Source organism: Cricetulus griseus, chromosome 5, assembly GCF_003668045.3.
Source record: "Cricetulus griseus strain 17A/GY chromosome 5, alternate assembly CriGri-PICRH-1.0, whole genome shotgun sequence".
NCBI classification, from domain to species: domain Eukaryota; kingdom Metazoa; phylum Chordata; class Mammalia; order Rodentia; family Cricetidae; genus Cricetulus; species Cricetulus griseus.
Window position 1 is genome coordinate 107,708,277 of NC_048598.1, and position 8,828 is coordinate 107,717,104.

Below are 8,828 nucleotides of genomic sequence, written 5' to 3' on the forward strand. Positions count from 1 at the left end.
TTCATGGCTGGGGGTCACCACAACATGAGGAACTATATCAAAGGGTTGAAGCACTAGGATGGTTAAGAACCACTGACTTAGGATATTTTGTTTAATAGCTGCTATGTTTCAGCTGTCAAACAGGTTGTTAGTAGGAATGTGAAAGAACTAGAAAATGAACTATAGTGGTAAATTTAACAACAAACATAGCATAATCCAGCCATGTTAGGTGATAGAGGGAAGGTCAAGAAATCATACCAGCTCATAGAGTGACCTTTTCGTAAGGTATTTTATTTGAATCTAAAGAAATAATCACAGATTTATACATAGTCCTACTGGAGATTGATTTTAGTTCTAGGAACACTAATTATATTTCATATGAGAAAGTTTTGCAATATACATTGACGATGATAGGAACAATGCAAACTTCTACACTCTATTAAATGAGGAATGAAAGGGATAATTGATGATCTACCATTGATACTGCAGCTGTAATTGACGAAAGCTCATTCTACCAAAACCAAACCAAAAGAGGAAAAAGAATTCCTAACTCAGCTAATTCTATACATTTAGCCCTGTAAAATGCAATTGGTAAGTGCTTAATTGCCATTTTTAGACACTTAGCAGACTTTTATGTGGAAACTAAAATTGGTCTTTCTTTATTGAGCTTTATTTAGAAATGGGACAAATGAGAGGGCATTACAGGAAGATGGATTTTGGCTCAATGAACAGAAGTGTTTTTTCTACTACAAGTTCTTCCCATCACTGGCCTTGTCCTTCTTTGTCCTGAGTGACCATTTGTCAGGCATGACGTCAAACTTGAACAAATTAAAGCCCTAATCAAACAGCTTCTATAGCTATTTTTTAAGATTCCAAAATGTTGTCATAGAAGGAAATTAAATTAACAACCATTTGGCCAGTTCTTTGGGGCCAAAGTCATTTAACCGCGTACTTGAGAAATTATGCTAGACTTTGAAAATATTTTTCTCTTCCCAATTCACAGTGTACATGATTCATCAAAAATGATCAGCCAAGGAAGTTATCTTAACACATCCCATTTGAGTCAAAAATGTAAAGATTATTGTTTCATAGCTAAATGAGGGAAATGAAAGAAGAGAAAATATGCAGTGAGCACTCATACACACTGGCAGATTAACTGTTTATTGGAATCAGACCCTGAGTTCTAAGATACAAAATGAATTTTAGGAAAAGATACATAAAGGTGCATTTTTTTGTGCTGCTTATATGATCTTTTTTTAAAATTTGAATTAGAAACAAGATTGTTTTACATGTCAATCCCAGTTCCCTCTCCCTGACCTCTTCTCCTACTACCACCCCCAACTAAAACTCTACCTATCACATATCCTTTCTGCTCCCCAGGGAGGGTGAGGCCTTACATAGGGGGTCATCAGAGTCTGTCATATTCTTTGGGATAGGGCCTAGTCCCACCCCCATGTGCCTTGGCTAAGGGAGTATCCCTCTATGTGGAATGGGCTTCCAAAGTCCACACCTATGCTAGGGATAAGTACTGAACTACTACAGGAGTTCACATAGATTTCCAAGGTCTCCTCACTGACATCCAGGTTCATGGGGTCTGGATCAGTCCCATGCTGGTTTCCCAGCTAATCAGTCTGTGGACCAAGAGCTCCCCGATGTTCAGGTCAGCTGTTTCTGTGGGTTTCACCAGCTTGGTCTGGACCCCTTTGCTTATCACTCCTCCTTCTCTTCAACTGGATTCCAGTTCACTTCAGTGATTAGTTGTGGGTGTCTGCTTCTACATAAAGGTGCATTTTAAGTGGTGTCTTCTCCATGTTTCCAGTACCTGGAGTGATGAAGAAGGGGAAGAAACTGTGGAAATGTCTTTAAAGACATTATCATTTAGAGGTGTTGAGTGTGTCCCACAGCCCCAGTCCTGCCTGAATGGCATCTGACACACAGGTTATACTTTTTTCTTTGATGCTCATGTATTTTTATCACCAAATGATTCTGGAATCCTGTCCTTGGTTGATAAGAATGAGGACAAGTGTGCTGAGGGTCAATGTATTCCAGTGTGAGACTGATGTGGGTGCTGTAGCCCAGTCAGGTCGTCTATAGGCAAATGGCTGGTAGGCCCCAATGCTTTTGTTTCTTGTTGTGTATGTGAACATGAAACATCCTAAAGAGTCAGCTTGTAGGACCTAGTCAAAAGAAGTCATGCAGACCAACAGCAGAGAGCTGAGTCCAGGAGGTAGCAGATACAAAGAGAGCAGGGAGAGGGAGAGCAGAGAGAGATACAGAGATGCAAAGCAGAGAGAACAGAGATATTCAGCAATGCAAGGCAGAGAGCAGAGAGAGATATACAGCAATACAAGGCAGAGAGCAGAGAGAGATACAGTAATGCAAGGCAAAGAGATACAACAATACAAGAATATATATATATATATATATACATATATATATGTATATATATATAAATCAATGCAAGGCAGAGAGCAGAGAGAAATACACTAAAGCAAGACAGAGAGATATACAACGATGTAAGATGGAGAGAGAGAGAGAGAGAGAGAGAGAGAGAGAGAGAGAGAGAGATACAAGGCAGAAACAAGGAGAAACAGTAAATAAGCTACAAGCATCATACTTAAGCTCTTGAGACCAAAACAATGGGTGCCAGGAACACAAGTCAGCACACACCCTAAATGGATGGTAAACGCTGAAGCACTTGTAGGAAACCAGAGAACAGAAAGAGCACAGGGGCAGTGAAAGAGGAATCCCTGGGATAAGAGTGCTTTAATGAATGCATGGCTCGGGAAACTGCTGATGGGAAAGTACAAATGAAACAGGGATGCAAAAGCACCATTCATGAAACACCATCCCTAGGGAAAACATGGTTGTGTGTGCTAAGCGAGAGTAGGAAAGACTCACTTCTCAGAACCGATTGTTTGCTTTCAAAGTGTCAGGGTAGCCTTCATGTAACACTTCCATGGGTAGCCCTTTCTCACACAGAGGCTTAAGGGAAGACCATGATAAACAAATGGCCTCTGATTACTTTCTCTCTCTTCAGGGTCTCTTACATAGGTTCTCTGAACTCTGGGAATATGCATTCTCCTCCACTATGACAGGATGAAGAAATCATAAATCATAAGGATGATTTGGGGGTGGGGGTGTGGACAGCTGACCCTAGGACCAGCATAGAGGCCTTCTAAATCATTTTCTGTAAGTAAATGAATTTTTCTCAGCTGGTAATGATTTTCTATCTCTCATGGTAAGGCTTGAACTTGAACCAGGAAACACATTGTTCTGACCCCCTCCCCCTCCTTCACTCCCCCCCACTTGTCCTTTAATAAACACCGGTATGGAGATGATAACCCACGAAAGGTGCTTCAAGGTTTAGTTTTCCCCTTTGCCAGTGATAGGTTTTAAATGCATAAATCCAGGTTTTATATTAGGGACCCATCTTTGTTCCATGCAAGGTGCATACTAAGTTCCTAACTTGCTCCTGGCTGTAGGCTAGGGAAAGATTGTTTCCACGCTCTTCTGAATAGAAAAATTTAGGCACAATTCAAAATGATGGGGAGAAGCCACAGCAAATGCACGAGGCACAAGGCAAGGCTGGGTCTATTACAATCCCATTAACTGGCTCACAAATTTCTTATTTTCATACACACTTAAAAAAAACCTGCCAAGTTTGTCTCTTGGCTTATTATTCATACATGAGGGAGCTCCTTGGAGGAGATCATAAATACAATTTCTGTCAGCCAATTAGATGGAGGGTTTTTGATGAAGTGATAAGAACGGTGGAATTTAGAAGGATGAGGAGATGAAATGGAAAAATGAAAGCGGACGGGCATTTCTGGAAGTTGTCTTGCGTGAAGAAACTGGAGAGATGAGGTGAATTAAAGAGCAGGAAGCAAAGCTTGTGAGCTGATTGGTGAGCCCACCTGCCGGCAGGCATGGGCTCTCTCACTGTTGGCTTCCAGGGCAGTGCAGGACTCCTCTAGCACAGGAGAGATGAAACTGTGAGAGCTGAAACCACTCAGATGTGTCTGTAGATTATCTGCACCATGGCCTGAGAATGCAGCCTACTCTTCAACACTGCCTGCTTTTGCAATGAATCTTCTAGAACAGCTAAGACTTGAGACAGTGTGATAAAGGGATTTGTCTTTTGACTAAAGTCACAGGGCTTTGGACCATCAAGTGCAGGGAACAGTGAAATCAGAGGCATGGCCAGAAAGGGTCACGTGGTTCTCAGTAATATAGGCTACCAGTCACTTGTAAGTCCCTTCTCTGAGGCATTGGGGCATGGGAGTCACCAATAGGTTGGAGCTATCCCCCAAGAAGAGTTGGGTTTCTTCATGGTATTTGAAGAACTACAAGAGGACTTAGTAGCCTTTTGTGGATGGCTGGGTGACTTTGGATAGGGAACTTATTTTTATGTCTTGATACTCCCATAGGTAAAAAGCAAAAATGATGATTACTGGCACACAGTGGAGGGTGGCATGGTGACCTGGGACTCTCTTATCTCCTCTCACAAGGGTCAGGATACTAAAAGAACTGTTGAGTGTAGAGGATCCAACTCCTTGCTTTAAAAGGAGACACTAAATATTTTGACCACTAAGAGTGTCAGCTACACCCAACTCACAAGGGCAAGATTGTATGTCCAGGTCATGACCTTCTGGGGTAGATTTTATCCAGTGACTTCTAGTGCCAGGATGAAGAACCCCAACCTTCTTTCCTTAATCCAAAGCAACTCTTGGAGAGTTCTTTGGTACAAACTGGAATTAAGGCTTCATTATGTAATCAGTGTCCAGCTTCTCTTGACCTAATCTCATTTCCCTGCCACTTTTCTCCCAAAATATCCATCAGGTCCATGGTTTGCTTCAGAGTTTATGACTCAGGAGGATCAACTTCAGAGAGTAAGAATTGAGGCTATTGATTGTGACTTTATTACAGAGATGGTTAATGTTATTTAGGTGGGTTATTTAATCTCATCTGAAGTTTTAAATATCATTGAAGAAGGGCTCCAAAGATGCTTATTGTGATGGATCAGGAGTTGGAAAAGGCCAATCTACGTTCTCATAGAATTTCAGGAACCAAAATGAAGCAAGAGGATGTGTTTTGTTCAGACTTAGTAACTATTAAAACTGCCTATACCCCTTAAGTGTCAGGTTTGTGAGTGCGTTTGGCTGATTTTCATTGTTGTCACTGACAATCATGTCATGTTTTTAAATTAAATTTTCCTTTAATAGCTTTGCTGTCAGGGAAACTGCAATGGTCTAACTCTCATTCTTACCCCGAAGATGTGGGTGTTAGGTGCCCCCACCCACGTTCTGCTTCATTTAATCCCTAGACAGGAAAACCAGGAGGTCCATTATCATTATTGCCCTTCCTTCCTTCTAAACGGAGGCAACACCATTGCCTCCAAGGAGAGAGTGGAAACAAAATGTTGACTCCAGAGCTGCCAAGTGATGTATTGGAAAACAAATGTAAGATGGGAGTGTTTGAAAGACAAACAAACACATGTCTGGGGAGTTGTAGGGTGATGAAAAGTATTTTAACTGAATTACAATGAATAACCAAAGATTCTCATAAAGCTGAATTGTATTTACTTAATGATTGTTCCAGTGATGTAGTACTTACCACTGGTAGCATGCTCACCAGCTGTAAGCAGTTATGGGCATTTAAGTACAAGAAGTGAATTACAGAGGACCATCTTCCGTAACACCTGTCTTGCTAGGGTTGAAAGTGGACATCTTTTTTGCCAGTACCCATCCATCAATGTAATACTCTCTTGTCAGTTTCTATAGGTCACTATGATATTCTATTTAATTCCTTCCATTTTCTTTAATAATGCATAAGTTTTTGACATTTTTTAGAAGAGATAAAAGATAATAGGTATTATCAGTGCCTGCTGTGTTCTTCTGTATTCAAATCAGAATAGAAAGATGTGCTTTCACCAGACACAGTCCAGTACTACTGCTGAAAGCAATTTAAGGAATATCAGACTGCTGTGTGAGTGGGCAAAGAGAGGCTGTGAGGAAAAAGTTAGAGTAACATGAAACATGAAGACCTGATGAATAGAAAGTGGGACCGAAGATGGAAGAGCAAGAGAGTCCCAGGCATTTGACACATGTCATATTAAGTCAAATGGATGGTGAAGACTACTTTTACTGAAATGACACTGGAGCCAAATATTTAATAATAATGAAAGGGGTAGAAATTATTTCTTCTGTCTTATTTCTGCGGTGTATACTTAAACAATACCATATTGTTCATCCAGCCTTACTCAACAATGACACAGTGCTTCACTCTAGGAACAACCACTGTGGCCATTCACCATGAGAGGGCAGCAGAGAGCTAAGAACTGATAGTCCCTGTGACTAAACTCACCCTATCTCCTCCATCCACAGTTGGCTCCCACTTTTTCTGGAGACCATGATACCCAAATACCCTAGCCCATGAGGATACCTGGTTTGCTGACTATGAAAGAGAGGCTGAGAGATGCTCAGCTGTAGTGTTGAGGTGAGGAGAACTGGCTTAAAGGGGCTAACCCTTCTGAAAGCCAGGAGACACTGGTAGAGGAAGCAAATTTAGGAAGCATGTCTTTGTTATTTATTTATTTATTTGCCCTTGATGACCGTCTTTATCATTGCGTAAATATATATGAATTGGAAACTTAGGGCCTTGCTGTTTTCAAAACATTGATGCTCAAGAAGGTTAGGATTGAAATAGAGGTGAATTCTGAGTTGTTCCTCAACTCATTTTTTTTTTTCCAGGAAAATAACGGCTTATTAAACCTATGATGTGGTTGTGAATATTTTGCTGTGTGCTTTGGGAGACTGAGGCAGAATGGCCAAGAAAGCTTTTGCACCTCTTAATTCCAGTGGGCATTCTCTGACAAGCCAGGAAGCTAGAGACCATAACTCATGAAGTCTTCCAAACAATGAGTCATAAGGTTGAGACTCTGCTTAAAAGCCGGAGCCATCTTGTGTTCACACGCTGGGGATGTCATAAATATCATCAACTATTGACTTTTCTCTACCTCTTTTCTCCTTTTTCTTCTGGTTAATGACGCATCAAAGTCAGCTTAATGGACAAAGTTTCTCACTAATCACTGGGATAGACAAATAAACAAAAATGATCTACAGTGAATGTGTAATGCGGGGAAAGTAAATGGGGGTTTTGGGTGAAGTAAGCTAAATATAAGTCAATGGTGGAAGAGGCAGGCAAGATTGCAGTGTGAGAATCAAGGGCAGAGTCCAGAGAAGGGGAAGAGTGAAACCAGGAATCCTCAACATTTTTAGAAACCTTGATTCATTTTCTTTATGTCTTAAATAGTTTTAGATTTTTTTTTTTTGGTTTCTCTATATTGCTTTGGGAGCCTGGCCTGGAACTCCCTCTGTAGACCAGGCTGGCCTCGAACTCATAGAAATCTGCTTACCTCTGCCTCCCCAGTGCTAGGATTAAAGGCTTATGCCACTACTGCCCAGCAGTTTTAGATTTTTAAGATTTTTAATTTGATAAACAACTGTTTTTTAGAATTTTTTGAGTTTATAATTATACCATTTCCTGTTCTCTTTCCTCCTTCTAAACCCTACCATATACCTTTCCTTGATCTCTCTGAAATTCATAGCCTTTCTTTTCTTTAATTGTGTATACTCACACAAACACACATACTCCTAAATACACGAATACAACCTGCACAGTCTGTATAATGTAACTTGTTGGTACTGGATAACTAGTTGGTGTGCTCTTCCCTGGAGAAGGCAATTTCTCCTGCTCTCAGCATTCCTTAGTTGTCTGTAGTTCTTTGTATAGGGCTGAGGCCTCTTGGTTTTTGCCCCATCCTCAATGTCTATTGTTGTCCTCCTTCAGCTCATGCTAAGGCAGTCCTATTGGAGAGAATTTATGTCTTCAAAAATGTTTGTAGTTTATGAAATGCTCCCCTACAAATGTCATATACATATAGATGTTCAGATAGAGTCAAATAAAATGAATGCTCTCACCAAACTACCAAATATTATGCTGATATGCAACACTGCTGTGTACCAAGCACTGTCCATGAGAAGATATGTACCATTGCTTACCTACTTGAAATGGGTAGGTGAGCATAGTGTATAGAAACAACTCAAAGCCAAGAGCCTCTCTGGCACTGCAGTAGGAACTAGTTAAAGGACCTATTCAGAGATGTGGGGACTCCTTTTTATGGCCAACTTTGAAGATCAAACTGCTTTGACACTCAAGGTCAAAGTAGAAATGAAGACAGAATCCAATACCCACTAAGTATATTGAAGTCAATAGAGCTGGAAAATATAGTGGTTACCTTAGAACTCACAAGTTAATGAGATGTTGCAGAAATGGCAGGGAAAGTATATGAGGCTCCACTGTTTATTCTGAAGTGTATCAAAGAGTACAATGAATTGATGGATGAATAGAAATAAACCAATTGATGAACAAATTTGATAAAATATTAATATCCAACTTCAGTAGTGTATACTATGAATTTGTTTATTTTTTCCACTCAAGCTTTTTATGTTAAAATGTCAGAAACAAACCCTCTGGAATTCACCCCACCAGGCTAATCTGAACAGCAATAACCAAATCACTGGATATGCTACATCACCAGTTACTCCTAGGAAATGAAAGTTTACTCATAGTGACTGATGAGGACTGGACTTGTCATCAAAACGTTGGGGATCCGTGTGCTGTGTTTTGCATGATATCAATCCATGGATGTATGAGATTTTATAGAAGAATATGTTATCCTCCTGCCCAAAGATGAAGGGCAATTAGGATGAGCTTCTGCAAAGGAGCAAGAAATAGAGGAACTATGATAGACAGATTCAATGTTCACAGATGTAAATGGCAAAACA